At 38.5% G+C, this 21,411-nt stretch overlaps 1 protein-coding gene across 6 annotated transcripts in view; it reads left to right on the top strand.

Annotated features, from left to right (window-relative positions):
• Nucleotides 1–629: 629 nt before the first annotated feature.
• Nucleotides 630–21,411, top strand: part of TBC1D5 (TBC1 domain family member 5) — a 571,191-nt gene continuing 550,409 nt past the window's right edge. For 4 of the 6 annotated variants that reach the window (XM_031940325.1, XM_031940321.1, XM_031940324.1 and 1 more), the window contains exon 1: nt 630–811. The gene's annotated coding sequence lies outside the window, so the exon portion shown is untranslated. The remainder of the gene's footprint in view (nt 812–21,411) is intronic. The other 2 variants (XM_031940322.1, XM_031940327.1) reach the window with 2 other exon arrangements.

Here is a 21,411-nt window from a genome sequence, read left to right as displayed (position 1 = left end):
AAATAAAGTTCCTATCCTGCAATGGAAGAACTTGCAAAGATCTCTACACACGCAAACTGTGCACAGGAGGCACTGGGAATAGTAAAGGCAGGAGAATTAAGGGGGGGAGGGGAAGGGGAAAGGGAGAAAAAGGGGGAATAAGAGTTTGCCCAGCAGAGGGCACAGCCGGGAAACGCGCCGAGGCGGGAGATGGAGCGTCTAGGCACATGCCTGCCTTGGTCTCCTCTACGAGCACTGTAGCCGTGAAGAGGCATCGGAATATTAGGACTAGGGTCCAATGAACCATTTGACCCAAAAGAGAAGGAGTCGGGAAACAAAGAGAGCTCAGAATTCCTGGTTCTGGAAAGGGGATCCACGCCCTCGCGGGTCCCGGAAGCACTGCGCGGGAAATGAGCCGGTCCTTGCGGTGCGCATGCGTGATGAAGGAGGCGAGCAAGCGGGGGCGGGGTGGACCCGCTATCTCTCCGCCTTCTCGTGGTGACTCCGCCCCTAGTTCGGTTTAGGGGCCGGGCCCGTTCCGCTAGGATGTGCGCGCGCAATCTTCTGTGCCCTCCCGGGAGAATGCTGAAGAGTGATAGGCGGGGCATGTGAGCTCTCGGGGGCGGGGCCGGGGGCGGGAGGAGGTGGAGGCGAGAGCGTGGTCACGTGGTCGCCGCCGCCACTTTCCTCCCCCCAACTCCCTCCTCCCTGTTCTCTTTCAGGTCGGGCCAGGCCGGGCGGGTTCCTCTGGTGCCCAAGAGAGAGGAGGGGAGGAGGAGAGGAGGAGGAGGAGGAGGATTATTAGCGGGGAGCGTGAGCGTCCGCTGCCCAGGTAAAGCCAAGGACCGGGGCGCTGCAGGGGCCCCGCCGTCCCCTCTCTGCTCACCGACGCGCGCCTCAGCCCCAGAACACTGTGAAAGTGGCCCCGCAGCCCGGCGTGGGCGTGCGTGCGTGGGTGACACGCTCCGCCGGACGCCCGAGGCCTGTGCCCGAGCGGGGGTCGCGGTGGGCCCCGAGGGGGCTGCTGGCGGGGGAGGGGCGGGTGCGAGGGCCCGAGACGCGCGTGAGCGTGTACGGTGACCCACTTAGGACGGGGGGAGGGGGCGTTGCCAGGAGGAAGTCCCGGTTCCTGGCTGTCAGGTGCTCGGAGCCCGCGGCGCGTGCGAGGCCTGCCCCGGGGTCCCGTGCCCGGGGCGGGAGGGGGAGGGGAGCCGCCTACCTTGCCTAGGTAGGGACGGGAACCCGGAAACTCCCCCTTCCTGGGCTAGAGGACTCCCATTTTTTCTGTGCGAGTTACTCACGTGTGTTGGGGCCCTCTGTTTAAAGTTCAGCCAAGTTTCATCTTTAGGGTTTGCTGGAGAAACAATTCCTAGGAAAGCATTTCTTTCTCTCGGGTCTTAAGCTTTTATCGGCACTTCCCACGAGGAATTGAGGCAATGTTGAGCAAGGGAGAAAACACATGGTTTTGAAGTCAGTGAACCTTGAGGTTTTCAGCTTTTGACGTTTTCCCTGGCCCACTTGGGCCACTCAGTTTCCACCCCTGTAAAATAAAAGATTTTGCTAGATGTACTAAGTTATAGTCAGGTCTAACGTAATAGTATCTTCAAATGTAAAACAGTTAATAATATCAATAATATCCCTTACCTCCTCGGAAACTTGAGATACTATATGGAAAGCACTCAAAGGAGACAATGTATCATTCAAGAAATAAGCACCTACTAAATGCCAGCCCATTCTGGGTATAGAGCTCTGGATTCAAAAGTTGCACCAGACACTTTCAGCCTGTTTCCTCATCTATAAATTTAGGAATAATATATGTGGAGCTTACATCACATGATGGTTGTGAGAATCAAATCAGATAAAATTAGAATGAAATGTTTTTGCCCTTAGAGGATACATAAAGCATTTATGTAAGAGTAGGAATGTTGAATGAACTTAAAGATCACATTTAGCTTTAAATCTGTGATTCTATGAATTTACAAATGGTGCTGCTCTGCAGAAGGATTTGACCCAAAATAATTTTATGCTTTTTCACATTAAACTTGAAACTAAGTGCCAATCAAAATGAACACCTTCCATTTTAATTAAGGAGTGTTGCTCTCCTAGCTTTATGTGTTGCTATCCCTATTTACAAAGTAAGCTCATTGAGGGCCGGCACTTTTTTTTCTATTATCTGTATCCCCATAATAACATAAGGGCTTCTTTCCTTCCCTCCCTCCCTTCTTCCCTTCCTCCCTCCCTCCCTTCCTCCCTCCCTCCCTTTTTCCCTCCCCTTCCTCCCTCCTTCCTCCTTCCCTTCCTTCCTCCCTCTTTTCTTTCCTTCCTTCCTTCTTTCCCTCCTTCCTTCCTTCTTTCCCTCTTTCCTTCCTTCCCTTCACTTTTCTTTATTTTCTTTCCCCTCAATTACTTTCCAGAGTTGTATTAAATCAGATAAGATGAGCTGAACTTTGCAAGCATAGCATTATATAAATTCTGTTATTATTAAAATTAGGTTAGAAATAAATTGTAATATTGAAAGCTAGTTCTCTGAATATTTTAATCGTTCTTAAAGCTAACAGATATCACTAAATGCCAGGCATTTTGCAATTATTATCTTATTTGATCCTTGTGGAAAATCCTGGACAGTAGGTACTATTATCCCCATTTTACTTATGGGAAACTGAGGCTTACAGAGGTTAAGTGAGTTGCCCAGGGTCACACAGCTAGTACATGTCTGTAGCTGAATTTGCATTCTTGTATTCCAGTCTATCAGCCCACCATTCTGGACACCAGTATGGTGTCAGGACACCATTATACAATATAAAAAAGCATGATTAGGATGTGCTGTGCTCTTTTGAAGGGAGCGTGCCACGGACAATCCCAGATATCTTGAACAATTCTGAATATTTATATTTTATCTCCTTTGGTTATTATTTTTTTTCCTACTTTAATAATTCTATAGCTAAATTCAAACATGAAATACAAAGATGAGAGACTTATGTTAAGGATTAGAGTAAGACTTGGAAACATCTTTGAGCAAAGTTTGGATGAGTTCATTCTAACGGTGGGACTGAGACTAGGAATTGAAGAGGGGATTTATAAATGCCTGGTCTTGGATGCCTGGGCAGGAGCTCCATTGCCTGGACTATGAGCCCAGTTATCTGGTAGAAGAGGTTGTCAGATTTATTCTTTTCCCTTCTCTTACTATATGGAAAATGGATGGGAGAGGGGAAAGGTTTTACTTAGAGTGAATCAAAAAGGCTACACTAATGAAGAGAAAGGAAGGAGATGCTTAAAAATAAGGAGAGAATTCATGTCCTGGAAAATCTATGCTGTTTCTTAATCTAGTGATGGAATGTTAAGGTGTGTTGTTAGATTGTATCTGCATTTATAGAAGCCTTATAATATAAAAAATTGTTTTAAAAAATGAAGCCCTAAGTAAGATATACATTTCTTTTAATTGGAAGTACCACTTTCAGAAATTAATAATGAACATAATTTTTCACATTTTTTTCTTAGCTATTTTAGGGACGAAATTGACAAACATTTTCATACAAAGAATTTATTTGTTCTTTTTGTGTTAGAGATAAATTTCATTTACTTTTTTTTTGCTTTTCCATAACTTACCATTGTTATATTGTTAATTTTTTTCTTAAAAATATTTTAGTGAAAATTGCAAGCAATATCTTTGAATTACATTTTCTTATAATTTTCATAGAAGAGATGAAATAATACTTTTGAAAACTGAACTCTAGTATGGTTCAAAATTGTCAGCCTTAGGATGGATTGAATCCTCATTTCATATGGTAATTAAGCAAAACTGGGAAAATGGAAAGAGGAAGATTAACTATATTTTAAATTTAGAATTTGTCTTCCCCCCTCTCTCATTTTCTTCCCAAATAAAAATGAAGAAATCAAAATTATACTTGCCATTTTGCACTTAGTATTTGTTTGAAGAGTTGAGTGAAATTTGCAGAACTTTCTTGTAAGCCAGATTTTTAAAATTTTAATTCTGCAGTGACAGAAGTAAAGGCCTTTTATTTCTTTCAGCAATTACTGCTATTCCTTTTTTCCCCTCAATAGTATTTTATTTTTCCAACTACATATAAAGATAGTTTTCAGCATTTATTTTTGTAAGATTTTGTGTTCCAATTTTTTTTTTCCCTCTCTCCCTTACCTTCCCCATCCCCAAGACAGCAAACAATTTGATAGAAGTTATAGATGTACAATCCTTTTAAACAAATTTCCATATTTGTTAATGTTGTATAAGAAAAATCAGAACAAAAGCGGGGAAAAAAATCACAAGAAAGAAAAAGCAAACAAAAAAAGGTAAATATACTATGCTTCAATCCATATTCAGGCTGCATGGTTCTCTCTCTGGGTGCAGGTGATATTTTCCATCCTGAGTCTATTGGGACTGTCTTGGCTCACTGCGTTGCTGAGAAAAGCTAAGTCTATCATAGTTAATCATCACATAATCTTGTTACTCTATACAATGTTTCTGCTCACTTCACTTAGCATCAGTTCATGTAAGTCTTTCTAGGTTTTTCTGAAATCAGCCTGCTCATCATTTCTTATAGAACAATAATATTCCTATTACATTCATATATTATAACTTATTTAGCCATTTCCTAATTGACGGGCATCTACTCAATTTCTTATTCCTTGTCACTACACACAGAGTTGCTAAGGATTATAAAAGGGAAAAGTGAGGAAGTGGGGTAGTCCAGGCATGAAGGGCAGAGTGAGGGACTCATAAAATGGAATGCCAAGTTCAGGAAACAGCAAGCAGGCTAGCATGACTGCAACAAAGAATGCAGGAAGGGAACTAACATGAAATAAGTCCTAGGACACTAAGATGAAACCAGATCATTTTTGCACATATGGATTCTTTTCCCTCTTCCTTGATATCTTTGAGATACAGATCCAGTTTTATAGCCTTTTGAGCATAGTTCCAAACCACTGTCCATAATGAAAAGAATTAGTGCTATTTCTTTAGGGACACTTTCCTAAGATTTACAGTTAAATGAAATTCATCATTAAAAAATGTCATATCACACACCATCTTGAGGCCCCTGATCTACTCGCTTCCATTTATTATTCCTATTCTATTCATATACACACACATAAACACACACACGCACACACACACATACTTTGTTTTCCTGGTTGTGTTATTTTCATGAGGTTTTTCGTTGTTTCTAATCCTAATTCTATTTTTAGAATTATTAATTATTAATTAGATTTATTATTAATTATTATTAATAATTATTATTATACAATATAATAATTATATAATATATAAATTATATAATGTTAATAATTATTAATTATTAATTAGACTTATTATTAATTATTAATTAGATTATGTGAATGTCCTTTATTTTCTAAAAAGTTTTTACTCAGTTTTGGGGGAATACCAAATCATGGTTGACTGTCAAATTCAGGGGAAAAGAGCCTACTGAAATATTATTCATTTTTTTCTTCCCTAATTTTTTCATTATTGTAACTTCTTTAACTTTTTGGAGACACTTAGACAATAATAATAATTAGTAATACATGCCTTGAGGGCAGAACTCACATCAAAATTTTGCATTTCCCTCAATATCCAACACAGTGCTGAATTTGCTAAATTGATCAGTATTGATGGAATGGTGGATAGTAGGACAGTACAGTAAAATGTATTCTGAAAGGTTCTTTCAGGTGTCAAACATTTTTTGGGGCATTACTGTTCAGAAAACCTAAGAACATTCAACCAGAATTCTCTGCAGTCCAAGGTTTCTCTAGGGCTCATTAAAAGTTCTCGAAAATCTTCCAGGCCAAGTTTTTTTTTTTTCTTTTCCTTTTTTCAGTTTAGCTCCACATCTCTCAAGATGTCTACTATCAATATGACATTTTGGTAGGAATTTAAGTATATAAATAACAAAACAAATACTTTGCTTTCATATCACCTTTTCATGTCCTATAAGCAACTCAAATTCTCTATGTCCAAAGTATATTCATTCTCTTTAAACTTGCTGTTTTTCTAAACTTCCTTATTTCTCCTAAGGCCACTATATTCTTCTAATCACTCAAATGTACAACCTCATTATTCTCAACTCTTCCATCTTTTCCCCTTTCCCCATGTCTGTTCACTTGCTCAATCTTGTCACTTCTTGTCCTTTCTGTAATACATCCTTCATACATCTGCCAAAGTAACTTCTATAGGATTGACTGCTCACCAGTATTCAATGTTCTCTTTTCCATCTAGGATGAAATTCGACTTTTTTATCCTGTCATTTAAAGGCCTTCACGGTCTGGCTTCATCTTACTCTCCTAGACTTACTTTATGTTAGTTCCCTCCATGCATTCTGTGTTCCAGCCAAGCTAGCCTGCCTGCTGTTTCCTGAACTTGGCATTCTATCTTATCCCTCCCTCACTCTGTTCTTCTTGCCGGGACTACCCCCCTTCTTCACTTTTCCCTTTTATAATCCTTAGCTTCCTTTCAGGGCTCAGCTTAGGTGCCAGTTGATCCCAGGTAAAGCCTTTCCTGTTGTCTATTTTTGTTCAGATGATATTTGAAAAAAGCAAAATACTTTCTGAGTAGATAGTGTTCACTGTCATGTGTTTTGTAATGGGTGACTACATTTTCACAATGAGATCTGGCATTCAAATGTTTGGCATTGTTAATTAAAAGCAAAGTGAAACAAAGATCAAAGTAGATCATGAGGTTGTAAAACAATTAACCAATTTCTGAACATAGCCTTTTCCCATAATTGTTTTATAGTTCTAATAAAAATTTAGAAGTATTTAAGGAAAGACTGAATGCATGGTGGTATATTCTTTTTGTGCTCTTTACTATCTGTGTGGCTTTTAGCACAAGGTGGTGATGAAGGTAGGAGAGTCCTTCTTTGTTAAATGAGAAGATGCCAGAGAAGATGGGTAGATGAACTCTAAAGATCTAACTGCTTCCCTGATTCTTTGTTAGGGCTTCAATGAGGGAGGTTCTTATGTTGGAATGCATTGTCTGGTTGGTCCTTTATAACTTGAGATTCTTTACTTTTGTCACTATCCAGGTTTGAAGATATTACTTAGCCATAATAATATGGTTAGTTACTCAGAAATTATATATTTTTTTAACTTTTTATGCATCACAACTCTTGAATTCATCATCCCTCTGTCAATAGGTAGTGTCTTTCAGCATGAGCTCTTCTGGAATCATGGTTGGTCATTGCACTGATCAGAGTTTTAAATTCTTTCAAAGTTGCATGATTTTTACAAACCTGTGAATAATTTTATTGATGCAGTGTAGATAATCTTCACAGAAATATGTCAGAAAAAGGAGGTAAACTGGTTGTATTGTAAGGGCAAGGAATAATTGGTGGATGGCTTTGTGTATTCTGTTGGTATCCACACAGTGTTGGAAGAAGAGTTCTACTTTGGTAGATTCTTCAGAGAATTTATGGGAGTACATGGTCAAGACTTATTGAAGTTCAGAAAAGGATAGGTTGTGATCTTTCTGTTGGAGAATGGATTCCTATTGATTAATTCACAGATCCATCAAGTTATCCCAGTGTTACCTCATTTATATGTCTTATAGAATAGGAAATCATTTAGAGGATGAAATGTAATTATGAAAGAGACTTCATAAGAAAGTTCATTTACACATATATATCTTGTAATTTCCTACCATTAAATAAATATGTTTTAAAGTTGCATATACTAAGGATTCTCATTATAATGTGCGAAGGTCATTCATTTAGGAGAATTGGGAGCAAATTGTGATTTGTTCTTTGCAAAAGTATCTTCTTTAAAAAAAAGTATTTTCTGCTTAAATGGATCTGTTATTTCATCATCTGGGGAGTTCATTTTTTCAATGTAAGTTATGACCCATTCATGACTGCCTATCTTATATGACCCTCATCCATGCCCTCCCATCAGTTTGCCTCAGAGAGTGCTGGAAGGCCTTTCTCACTTTCCTCTAAAATTGTAAGAGTATCAATAGAATACCCTTTCTACTAGTCAAGTGTCCAATTACCATTCAAACCATTCCTACCAATGCCTTCACCATTCAAACAAGCAACCTGTTTTCTAGTCCTATGATTCCTTGATTATATTTTTTATTGTTATTGTTCTTCAAAGATCCTTGTTTATGTGTTGTAGGTTGCTCATAAGTATTTTGTGTCTGCCATTACCCTTTGTGTAATAATTCATTTTTAATTGTTCGAAATTTATTGATTCCCACATTTTGCTGCCATATGACATCTGTTAGAATGGTGATGGTGCAATGGATAAGAGGTCAGGCCTGGAGTCAGGGAGCCTCATCTTTTTGAGTTCTGATCTGGCCTCAGGTACTTACAAGCTGTGTAGCAAATTACTTAGCTGAGGCAAATCATTGTTTGACCTAGAGAAGGAAATGGCAAATGACTCCAATATTTCTGCCGAGAAAATCCTAAATGGGATCACAAAGTGTCAAATGTGACTGAGATGACTAAGCAATACTTACAAGAATGATGATATTAAAATGATAGGCTTTTGCTTTCATGGGAACTTGGTATCCTTAAAGAAGCTTTGCAATTTTCTGAAGACTATCTACTTTGCTTTTCTTCTCACGTTCAATTCCGGTCTCAACTTTGCTGTTCCATTAATACTCTCTATTCCACATAGACATTCTAATGGACAGATTCTATGTCTATCCAGATTCATTTTGTAATCTGGATGATAGAGTTCAGACATTTGTGTCTTCCCTAGGAAACCTGGAGAGTATGCCAATGTCATGCCAGGAAATAGAATTGCTTCCATTTGAATTGTCTTAGATTCTGAAGATCACCTGGCAAGATAAAGTACCACACAAGTCCTTTCTCTATTTTTTTTAAAGCTTTTTTTTTTCAAAACATCTGCATAGATAATTTTCATCATTCACCCTTGAAAAGCCTTGTGTTCCAAGTTTTTTTCTTCCTCTCTTCCCCTTCCCACTGTTTTCCCTAGATAGCAAGTAATTATCATACTACACAAGAAAATCATATCAAAAAGGAAAAAAATGAGAAAGAAAACAAAATGCAAGCAAACATGAAGTCCTTTCTCAAGCTAAATTGCTAAACATTTAAACTCTGCTGCAAGAGCTGGCCTTGTTCGAATGTCAAATGTATGTTTGTCTAAAAGTATTTTACAGAGGACTCAAAACAAAACATGAGCTCACATGTTGGTCAGAAGCAGCAACAAAGGACACCCTTAAGGCCTTTCTGAGGAATCTATTGTGTGACATGGGGACACACTGGCAAAGGATCATCCAGAGAGAGGTGTGCCTGTATCAAAGAAGGTAGTGTGCTTTATGAGTACAACAGAATTGCAATAGCTCAAAAGTAACATGAGCTGTGCGGTTTTAAAGACATCTTCACTCCAAATGTTCTTGTGGACTATTTGTGCCTGATCTTGGTTGATATCTCTGAACTTGACTACAGCATAGTGAAGCCATTTGGTCATCTTCTTCCAGAGTGAAGGACAACAAACCAACCAGTCAGCCAACTAATCTTTTTAAAATACATGCAAAAATAGTTTTTAATGTTAACTCTTGAAAAATCTTGTGTTCCAAATTTTTCTCCCTCCTTTCCTCCACCCTCTTCCTCTAGACAGCAGGTAATCCAATTTAGATTAACCATGTGCAATTCTTAATGTATTTCCACATTCCACAAGAAAAGTGAGATCAAAAGGAGGAAAAAACATGAGAAAGAAAAAAAAATAAAGTAAATAATAACAATAACCAAAAAAGGTGAAAAGCTTATGCTTTTATTCACATTCAGTCTTCATAGTAAATGTCTCTCTGGATGTGAATGGCCCTCTCCATCACAAGGAGTTGCCTTGATTCACCTCATTGTTGAAAAGAGCCAAGTCCATCACAGTTGATCATTGTATAATCTTGTTGCAATATACAGTGTTCTCTTGGTTCTGCTCATTTTGTTTAGTATCAGTTCATCTTAGTCTCTCCAGGCCTTTCTGAAATATCCTGTTCATCTTTTCTTATAGAATAATAATACTCCATAATATTCATATACCATAACTTAGCCATTCCTCAACTGATGGGCATCTACTCAGTTTCCAGATTCTTGTCACTACAGAAAGGGCTGCTACAAACATTTTTGCATATGTGGATCCCTTTATAATCTCTTTGGGATACAGACCCAGTAGAGACACTTTTGGATCAAAGGGTATGCACAGTTTGATAGTCCGCTGGGCATATTTCCAAATTGCTCTCCAGAATGTCAATCAGCTTTCTTGAGTGAATGGTCAGACCAAGGATTTTAAAATTCAGATCTCTTATAGGAGACTCTGCAATGTTCTAAGGCTTACTGTAATCAGCTCAAAGCAACTCCGCCTCCTCAAAGGACTATCTGGAGGATCTCATCATAAACAGGAAGAACTTCAAGTTCCACTTGAACTTTGGTGGTTTTCCTTTATCATAGCAATGATTGAACACATTTGGAGAACATCTATGTCCTTGTTTTATGCTTTGTGTGATGAGGTCTGACAACAGGGCAAATTGTATCTTTCAAAGAATCTTGAATGATATTAATGTATGAATGGAAGACCATTGAAAAGGATCCTATAAGGTGACATTTTGCTCTTTGCTTTTCCATTAGTCAGGTAAGCCTGGTGTGATCTATTCTCTATCTTGTTCCATTTTGAAATTGTTAAAATATGCTCCATTTCTTGTCTCATTGTGAACCAGAAGTGATCCTTGGTTATCAAAGACTATATACAACATTGGAACATAAATTCAGACTTAGGCTCTACTGCATTGGAAAGGCTTTGTTATATATCTTTGACATAAACATAAGACTTTTCCAAGGACACATCTGTCTCATATAGAATATTATACATCACTAGGGGCTAACTCTTTGATGAATTTTTGAACATGGCAACCATCTGGGGACAGCTAGGTAGTGCAGTGGCTAGAGTATGGCATTTGGAATTAGGATCCTGGTCAAGTCACTTAATCCTATTTGTCTCAGGTCTTTATCCATAACATGAGGACACATTGGAAAAGGAAATGGCAAACCACTTTCCCTCTTTCTTTTGTTTTGGAACACAGGTGGTCATGCCATCCCTGACTTCTCAGGGAGGTCAGAGCCTCCAAGGGGAGGTGATCACCCCTCCCTAACTTCTCAGGAAAGGAGGTGAAAGCATCGAAAAGGTGATCACGCCCCCCCCCCCAACTTCTCAGGAAGGGAGGTGAAAAGCACCAAAGGGAAGTGGGGGTTGCTAGTGGGTTTTTGGGCTGAAGGGTCTTATTAGAAACAGGTGTGCACAAACCCATCAGCATGGGAGGTATTACACAAGCACATAGCAATAACTCAGAGGCTATAAGTGATGGCTCTCCCCACAGTCAGTGCAGGCTCAATGTGGTGTAACAAACATGAATTGAACACGCAAGTAACGGCATAACAAACAACATAAATCAACATGATGTTGTAAAAAGATTTCCAGAAATCCTAGAAGGAGGCTGTGTAAACAACAGTCACACATAAGCCTTCTTCAGCAGTCAAGAGATAGTCCAAAACCAATCTATTGTCCATTGCTTCACATGTCAGGGAATCCAATGATCCCTCCAAGTTTTTGAACTCCTGCAACAGTTCTTTTATGTGTGAGGAAATCCAACGATTCCAGCAGATTTTGAAGTCCTGCAACAGTCTTATCATTTCTCAGAAAATCCAATGATTCCTGAGGGTTTTGAAGTCCTACAACAATCTTATGTCTCAGAGAATCCAATGATTCCTGAGGACTTTCAAGTCCTACAACAATCTTGTGTCTCAGAGAATCCAATGATTCCTGAGGGTTTTGAAGTCCAACATTTTTCAATGTCCATGAGTCAAACACCATAACTGCCATGTTCTTTCAGTGGTGAGCACAATCAGCAACGGAAACACCTGATGTTTCTTGGGTCTTCTTCTTCGTTTCAAGTGTCTGCTCCATCTCTCTGTGATGGACAAGGCGAATACGGCTTGTTGGCACCCATCTAGTTCCTTCTCCACCTGTAGAGATACAAGCAAACCCTCTCCCCCAAGCAGTTAACTTATCTGGTCCCTTCCATTCACCATTTTCTGGGTCTCTCCACATCACCTGGCAATTATCTAAAGATAGTGGAGCCACTTGCACTGGACACTGCCCTTCCGGTGGGTTATAAAACCTGTCTGCCGGAGCCAGTGCATCTTTGTCAAAAATCAAGAAGTTAACAGTATAAGCACCTTAGGATATACTTCATATCCTAAATATTGAAAAGGAGCATGTCTTTGAATTTTTTCTGGAGCTATGTACAATTTGTAATTCCTTAATGTTTCTATGGTCTTTTGTAGACACGCTTCTAACATTTGTTCCTCAGGTGCACATCCCAATATATCATCCATATAAGGTAATAGCATAACTTTTGGAAATGCTTTCCTTACTGGAGTAAGACCAGCAGCAACATACATTTGACACATAGTAGGGCTGTTTTTCATTCCCTGTAGCAAAACTCAGCAAAGGCTCAGCTAAGTTAACGCTGGGCACTGAAAAGGCAAATCTTTTAATATCCTCCTTATCCAGAGGGATAGAATAGAAACAATCCTTAATGTCTATAACCCAAAGAGGCCATTCTCTAGGCAATTGAGTAGGAGATGGAAGTCCAGGCTGAAGAGTTCCCATAGTTTCCATCTGTTCATTAACCTTTCTTAAATCAGTCAACATCCTCCATTTTCCATATTTTTTTTTTTTTTTTTTTTTTTTACAACAAATACTGGGGAATTCCAAGGACTTAGAGAAGATTGTAAGTGTCCTTGGTCAAGTTGCTCCTGTATTATATCTAATAAGGCCTGAATTTTATCGCTACCTAAGGGCCACTGTTCTACCCACACTATTGTATCAGTTTTCCATTGGATAGGAACAGGTGAAAGTGTTGGCAGGCCTTCAACAGCAGCCCTGCCTAAAAAAACTCATTTTTAACCCTAATTGTTGTAAAATGTCTCTTCCCCACAGATTGATGGGGATTTTTTCAACTATAAAAGGAGTAAAAACTCCTGTTTTGCTTTCAAAAGTCCATCTCATAGGGGCAGCACTAACTTCAGCTGCTATTGATCCTCCTCCGCCAGACATTTAATCTTTGGCCAGTGACTGGGCCAGTTGGCACCTCTAACGACTGTACGATCTGCACCTGTGTCTACCATTCCTTCTAATGGTAGGCCATTTATATAGATGTTAGCATAGATCGGTCAGCTGTTAAAGCTGCTGTCCAGTATATTCCTGGATTTTGTGGCTTGGAGTCAGAATCTGGGCGACTATCACCAGATTGCTTATTAGGATTCTATATCAGTAAACCTGATGCTACTACTTCTCCTGGGTGATAAGTCACACATTGTCTACCTGTATTAGTGACTGGGATATTATCTACACATTCCCCAGTTTCCCACATCAGTGTGTGGATGGACACTGTTTTGTACGGACTCTCAGGAGGTGAAATGGTCAAGTCTACTGTGCCTGGAGGCAAGGGATCCATAGGCTGGAGAGGAACAGATTTCACTTCTCCAGGGGGTATCTTAGTTATCCCAGCTGCATACAACTTTATTCTCCCCAATTGTAATCCCTTTCTCCCATCAGATGGCTTCCTGGCTGATTGGTCATGTCTGGGTACTGGACTTCTAGGCACTCTCTGGGTGTAGCATCGGCTGCCATCATGCTTCAAGTGTTTTTTGTCTTGGGCCCTGGGGCTGGGCCCCTCATCTCATTTCCCTGAATCAGTCTACATTCTGAAGTCCAATGGAAGCCTCTGTTGCATTTTGGACATGGGGTATTGGGTCTTGTTCTCCCACCCTCTTTTCTCATTCTGTCTCTATACCAACATTGAGCTTTCAAATGCCCTACTTTACCACATTGAAAGCATTGACAAGTCTCTCTGGAAGCCCCTTGCCAGAAGGCACCCCGTCTTTCCATGTTGGGATCTTGGGAAGAATGCATTGTAGCCTGGCTATAAAAGGCATTTGTGCCCACTGTGGCACAGGACCCTGTCTTCCCATGTTGGGATCTTGGGAAGAATGCATCGTAGGCTAGCTATAAAAGGCATTTGTGCCCACTGTGGCACAGTGTCTTATGAGCTCCTCTAAAGGAGCATTCTTGGACAGTTCTAGTATCATTCTTCTGCAAACCTCATTAGCATTTTCCTTAGCAAGTTGTCTTATCAAAATGTCTGTTACTGCATTTTCCCCATTAGTTCTTGTGATAGCTGTCTGCAAACGTCCCACAAAGTCAGCAAAGGGTTCATTTGGCCCTTGTGTTATTTTTGTGAAGGCCTCTTGTCGTCTTTATTGTGGAGAGAAGCCCACACTTTGATAGCATTAGCAGCAATTTGCTTATATGCTGCTATGGAGTAATTAATCTGTACTGTGATGTCTGCACAGGAACCTACACCTGTTAGTAGATCACAGGTGATTGCAGCATGAACTGCACTTTGACTATTTTGTTGGGCTTGTATCCTACAGAGCTCACTATATTCAGAAAGGCACAACAAGTTTTGTCCAGGTTCTAAGCATGTCCTTGCTATAGATTTCTAGTCATTAGGGGTCAAGATTTCAAAAGCCAAATTCTGTAATAACATCTTAACATAAGCTGATGTAGCCCCATAAAGAGTGCAAGCCTTTTTCAGGTCTTTGAGGATTTCTATATCAAAAGAAGCATATTTTCTACTTTCTTGACCTGAAGAGTTAAACTGTTGAATCACAGGAAAAATGTGAAGTTGGAGCTCAGTTACATCTCTCTCTTCTGTCTTGACTTTAATTAGTCCCTTTTGCAATCTAGTCATAGGAGTGGTTGGATGCTGGGGGGGAAGTGCTGGTGCTGTCATTGCTCCCACCCCCACCCCTCCTCCCTCCATCCCCGAAGGTGGAATTGATGGAGGAGAGTCAATTAACTGCTCCTTAGGTGGGGCTGAAGCTGCCTCTTAGGGTGGAAAGATACCACACCCTTGAGCCTAACTTAGATCTCCCTGCTCTGTGGGAATATGGTCATTAATCTGTTCATTGTCTTCCTCTTTTATCTCAGGCTTCCACATCTGGCTATTCCTAGAACTTTTTTTCTTTTTTCTATAACTTGCAGGATTTTTTAAGGCCAACTGTATTATATTGTATACATAGAATGCTTCCATCCAAATTGAACGAGGACCTTTTTCGTTGTAATATTCAGACAGCTGGTGCCCTATTAATGTCCAATTATCTGGAGAGATTTGCTCTTCCTCAAAGAACCAAGGGGAGGTGCGTTTTAATGTACCCAGAAGTCTAGCTATCTGTTCCCAAGTTATAAGTAGCCCTTGTCCTTCTATCAGCTTAAGCATGCTTTTCATATCCACTTCTGGGCGGGGTTGGGAGTGGGGAAGGGGGTGGGGATGGAGGCTTTCCTAATACCTGTCCCATTTTAGCCAGAAAAGGTTACTAGTTTAGTCCTTAAGAAAATAAGTTCCCTGTTTGTCCATTAAAATACTCACCTAAGTTCCTGGTCACCAGAGACTTCTTCAGTGAAAGTAGGGTCCTTGGTTCCCATGCTTGGGCACCAATACACCACTTCAGTATCTTTACCAAGAAAACCCCATGGACAAAAGTCTGTGGGGTCAATATAGAGTTGGATGACTGAAAAAGACAAGATAAAACCATCTGATGATGATGACTATGAAGAAAAAGAGGAAGAATTTTTGAGGCTTTGAAGTAAGATTTTTCCAAGATATGTCAACACAAATTCTTAAAACCAAGACAGGTTTTTGTTATATCTTATCAATACTTAATGCAATTATAAGTTGAAATGGAATAGAAACTTGAAGGGATTCTGGATCAGTGAGAAAGGTGATGTTTCGGAGGATGAAAGTAACACTTTGGGAAGCTTTTTTTAACTAGTAATTTTATAAAAGTATAGTTTTGTCATATACTACCCATTAGTAAATTATTATGCTTTTTTAATGTATCCATAATGTTTTACTCTTAGTGAACTTCAAGGAACAAGGAACTGAAGTTCTGCTGAGGAGGATGAAATCTGTTCATAGATAATATTATATATACAGAATAAATGTCACATTATTATGGGGGCATTGAACTTTTCAGCTGAAGGAATTCTTGAAGGAGCTTCACTTGAACTGAGCCTCAAGAGGAGATTGAGGGAAATTATTCCAAGCTTGAGTGATCACTTAAGCAAATACAGAGGCTAAAGATGGTTAAGAGCAGATGGAATAATTTTGGGGGGGCATGAAGGTTAGAACTTGGGGAGGGAGAGGATAATCAATCTGGAAGATAGGCTAAAGCCACATTGTGAAAGCTTTCAATGTTTATTATCCTTTTATTAGAATAAAATGACATCAAAACAAATCAGTTTTGATGATTGTTTCCAAAGAGTTCTGAGGTTATTTCAAGAGTCACCATCAATATTGTTGAGAGGGACTTACAGATCATTGAGGTCCTAGATCCATTTGAGTAAGTTACTAGTTATGTGGGACCATGACCATTTGCCCCATTATGTCACACCATCTATAGCTATCCCTCATAATAAATAATTGCTGTTTATTAGAATCCTGAAGCATCAAGAAAAAGCTAAAATGTATTCAGTTCTAAAGGTAGGGAAATGTGTCATATATTTTACTAAGAAGCTGCCATAAAAAGAGGTGAAAGTTGTGGGTATTTTTATGACTATTCCAAAGTTTGGGTGTTAGGAAATAAACTGCTCTAATTTATATTGAGTATGTCATTGCTATTTCATCCTATGTTTTCTTTTTCATTTGTTGCCATTGACATTTGTATATTGTTGTATGTATTGACACTTATGAGAAGTGAAATAGGGCGTTGAATGATTGCTGGAAAAAACAACGTTGCTCTTGAATTTGTTTCTAGTTCACCAATTTTTGGAAAACTTAATCATAGAAGGAAAACGTATGGAATGGCTATTTAGACCCTATTAAATGATTGCAATTTTACTTTGTGTTTTAAAATTGTAGTAACATAAAAACGATATTATGAAGATCTTTCAGAGGCTATTGTCTATAGGACCTTTTCTTATTTTATTTTTAGTGTATTGGCTGCAGGACTGTGTTCTATTTGGCGCTTTTCAATTTTCAGGTTATACAGATTGCTGAAAACAAATCATGCATGGCTTGTCTTTCAGGAAGCACAGGGATCTTAAATCAAATACTTTGAAAAATGATTGGGGTAAAAATAGTGACACTTAACTGTATCTAAATACACACAAAAAAGCCTCCTATTAGAAATCTTAAATGTTTTAATCTTCTTGATTTACTTTAGACAGTCATGTGATGAGAAAATTGAGCTGCAGCAAATTTTTGTGCAGTTAGATCATGTGATATTGGTATTCATGTAGTGCTGCTTTTGATCCTGAAGGTAATCCTTCATAATCACAAACTTTAAAGAACATTAAGATTACATTTTCTTAGTTGATGTATTTTGCATTAGTAAAAATACATAGGATTAGAAAATACACCATATAAAACTCACGTAGACATCATTCTTGCTTGTAATATTTGACTTTGTGTTAAATATTTGGGGCTTTACTTGTTTATAGGCCATAGGCTATAGACATTTTAAAAATAGCAGTTAGACTGTGTGTAAAATTATAGGTTATATTGAATAATTTTATTTTATGTCCTTTATTTCCTCCACTTTTTTGTTTTTGTTTTTGTTTTGTAAATGTGTTGTTTTATATGATATGGGAGCCTATGTGAATAAAAAGGCAATACTCATAATAATAGAAATTATTCCCACAGTGTGTTTAGCAGAGTCTTTTTACTTATCTCTTTAATTCTGTACTTTGCCATAGGTTTTTTGAACTACTAGAAATTTTAGGTGTAATCTTATCTTCCTGTTCTAATGACACTTGTCTCTATTAAAGAGTCTTCTCTGTCAAATTAAAAACAAGGAACACTGAGTCAAGTCTGGGTTCGCTTTTGGATGAAAAATTGACTTTTTCTCTCTTTTCATTTTGTTGATACTGCTTGTGTATGATCATAGTTTTGTTATGGTTCAGGAGAATATGAAATAAAAATCAAGTGGTTCTGAATTTTAACTAATAGTGAAAATGGTAGACCTAGTTTCTTTCTTGAATTTCTGGATGGCTGGTGAAATAGATAATAAACTTGCTTTCATTTTAAATATTTTCCTTTCTCATTCCTTGCAAGTTTTAGTTCTCACTGAAATCAGCTTCCTTCTGATGAATTTGCCTTCATCATCATTAGTTGAATGGTTGGTGACATTCATCACCAGCCTTGGTAATACTTTCACTCTTATGCCTACTGCAGTCATTGGGGCAGGGGATTTGGGAGGCTCCCTGCTCCCCTTCACCTTTGTTTCTCCCTCCATCACTCTAAACTCTCCTCCTGGACATGGATTAATGTTCATTCTATCTATATTTCTTCTCCCACATCCCAAATAAAGATTCTGGTACCTGTTATCTATTGACCTCTAGGAATGCTTGACTTTTGCAGATTTTCTTTTCTCCCCACCTCCTGTCCTCTTAATCAGGGAACTTTACCTTATGGACTGACACTCCTTCAAACATCTCAACTTTATCGCTTCCCATGACTTACTTCCCCTCATATTTTTAATCTTGCCTTCATTCACAGTTCTACTTCCACATAAAGTGAACCCTGAAATTCCCGTATTTGGTCATAGTGTGTTGTCACTTCCCATCTTTAAACCCCCTTTCTTAGCAGGAGACCTTGCCTCATTTCCCTGAATACATTGGCATGAGTTGCATTCTGTTCTGTCTTCTCCATTTCATATGGCAGAGATGCCCTCTGCCACTTTCTCCTTACATGAAGACCCCACCCTTCCCTGTACCCCCAAGTGGTTCTTTCGATCCCAGTGTCTCAGACTGTGTTCCCCTCTCCCCCCTTTTTTTGAATCTCTCTTTGCCCTTTCCTCAATCACCTTTCCCCTCTCTGTAGTCTTTGATACTGCTCATTTCCCCCAGCTCTTTGATATTCTCTTTTACAGATTCTTACTATACTCTTCTTTCCCGGTTCTCTACTCCATTTTCATACCTTTTGCTGTATCTTCATCTGTTTTAGGGGTCAGCAGACTGGCCTGAGAACTAAGAATTGTTGTCATTCTTAGCTCTGCCTACTAAAGCAGGCCTGCAGACCAAATCATAAGAAATCAGGTGGCAGACAACATCTGACTTCAACAGGTCAACCTTAGCTTGCTAACATCTGATTTAGATCATGTCTACTGAGTGTTCACCAAAACTGTTCCTGTATACTCTTTTCTTCATTTTTCATATTATCTGGCTTATATCATTAGCTCCCACGGAGCCAGTAATCATTTCTATGATTCCCACATCTATTGCTCCATTTCTAACTTCTTTTCTAACTTCAGGTCGTAATGCTTTAGCTGTCTCTCAGACATCTTGAGCTGGATATTTTATAGACATTTAAAAGCATTGTATCTAAAACAGAATTCATCATCTTTTCCCTCCATTCCATCCCTTCTTTCTGACTTTTTGATGTCTAGGTTATTTCTTCATTCTCCTTTTACTTCTCTCTGTCCTCTTCTTGGAATTCTCAGTGGGCTTGGAGTCACCCTCTCACATTTGGGGACACTACCTTTATGTCAGTTTCCTTCTAAGGAGGATCCACAGAAATGTATGGCATTCACTAGAAAAACAAATCTCTGTGTACAACTGATTGTCAGTTTATTATTGGGAATTAAATCTTTTTGTCATTCAGGAGACAGGAGACAGATTTATGGGAGAGCATGAGTTGTATGATTCAGCAGTGTCATCCAATCAATAACCTAGTTAAACTCTAAATAGGGGAGATGTTGATCTGAGAGAGAGAAAGAGAATATTCTTAATTCTAGTTCCTTCCAATGCTTTTTTGCTTCATCTTTTTTTTTTTTTTTTTTTTTTTTTTTTAATTGTGAGTTCCTTGAAGGCAAGGGCTCATTATTTTTACTTGTTACTTTTTGTTATCTCCAGAAGTTAGTACAGGACATGGCACATAGTGAGAGCTTACTTAATAAGTGTTTAATGACTTAAGTGACTATTGCACTGGACCAAATACACATAAAAGGAATAGTACTGAAGGTAACACAGTTTTTTGGTTGTTTTTTTTTTTCTCTTTTTTTTTATTAAAGCTTTTTATTTTCAAAACATATAAGTAATTTTCAGCATTCAGCCTTGAAAAACTTTGTGTTCCAAAATTTTTTCCCTCCCCTAGATGGCAAGTAATCCAATGTATGTTAAACGTATGCAATTCTTCTATACACATTTCCACAATTATCATGCTGCATAAGAAAAATCAGATCAAAAGAGGAAAATGAGAAAGAAAACAAAATGCAAGCATAGCAACAGCAAAAGTGAAAGTACTATGTTGTGATCCACACTCAGTCTCCACAGTACTCTCTCTGGGTGCAGATGGTTCTCTCCATCACATTGGAACTGGCCTGAATCATCTCATTGTTGAAAAGAGCCACGTCCATCATAATTGATCATCACATAATCTTGTTGCTGTGTACAATGATCTTATAGTTTTCCTCATTTCACTTAACATCAGTTCATGCAGTTTCTCTCCAGGCATCTCTGAAATCATCTTGCTGATAGTTTCTTATAGAGCAATAATATTCCAACATTCATATACCATAATTTATTCTGCCATTCTCCAACTGATGGGCATCCAGTCAGTTTGGTAATACAATTTTGAAGGCAAGGGGATCAATTTTTAAAACATTTAAAAGAAGAGAAGATAAGTTTGTTAAAACACTATTATGATTAAAAAATAACAAGTAATTAAGAGTGCACGAATAACTACCATGATGACATTAGAATGTCATCAATTTCCTCCTTTTACAAATGGAGAAAATGAGGCACAAGTAGAGGTTAAGATAGGTAACCAAGGTCAAAAAGCTGATATGTGTCTGAGGCAGAATTTGAACTCCGGTTTCCCGCTAACCATCTAGCTATATCTATTTTCTCATTGTTTTAACATTTTTTAAAAGTCATCTACCCATATATCAGGAGTGTCTTTTATGAATGATTTTCATGAAAGACATTTTCATAACATGTAATTGTCTAAATGTTATCATATGAAATTATTGTATAATATAGATTGGGCCCACTTTAAATTCATGTTAAATAATATTAAATCTATTATCTAATTTTACCACTTTTCAAAAATAATTTTATTCTTCCAAAATTGACTCCATCATGCTATCAGTAAGTGGTTGTTCAAAACTTCTTTCTCCCCAATTCTGTAATGTTATCTCCTTATAAGAAGATCTTAGCAGATGATGCTTCTTAAACTTTAATAGGGAAATTAGGACTACTTATGTGCTCCTGCATTTCCCTTATTCTGTATTTTAAAATCTCCCTACATCTTTACTGATTCTCTTATTCTTTGTTCTAGTCTATGAGGAAGATATAGCCATTTTCTTTGCCACATCTTGTGGCCTCAAGTCCATTCCTTCT

This window comes from Sarcophilus harrisii, chromosome 5 (assembly GCF_902635505.1).
Source record: "Sarcophilus harrisii chromosome 5, mSarHar1.11, whole genome shotgun sequence".
NCBI classification, from domain to species: Eukaryota; Metazoa; Chordata; class Mammalia; order Dasyuromorphia; family Dasyuridae; genus Sarcophilus; species Sarcophilus harrisii.
This window is presented reverse-complemented; position numbering and strand designations above follow the sequence as displayed.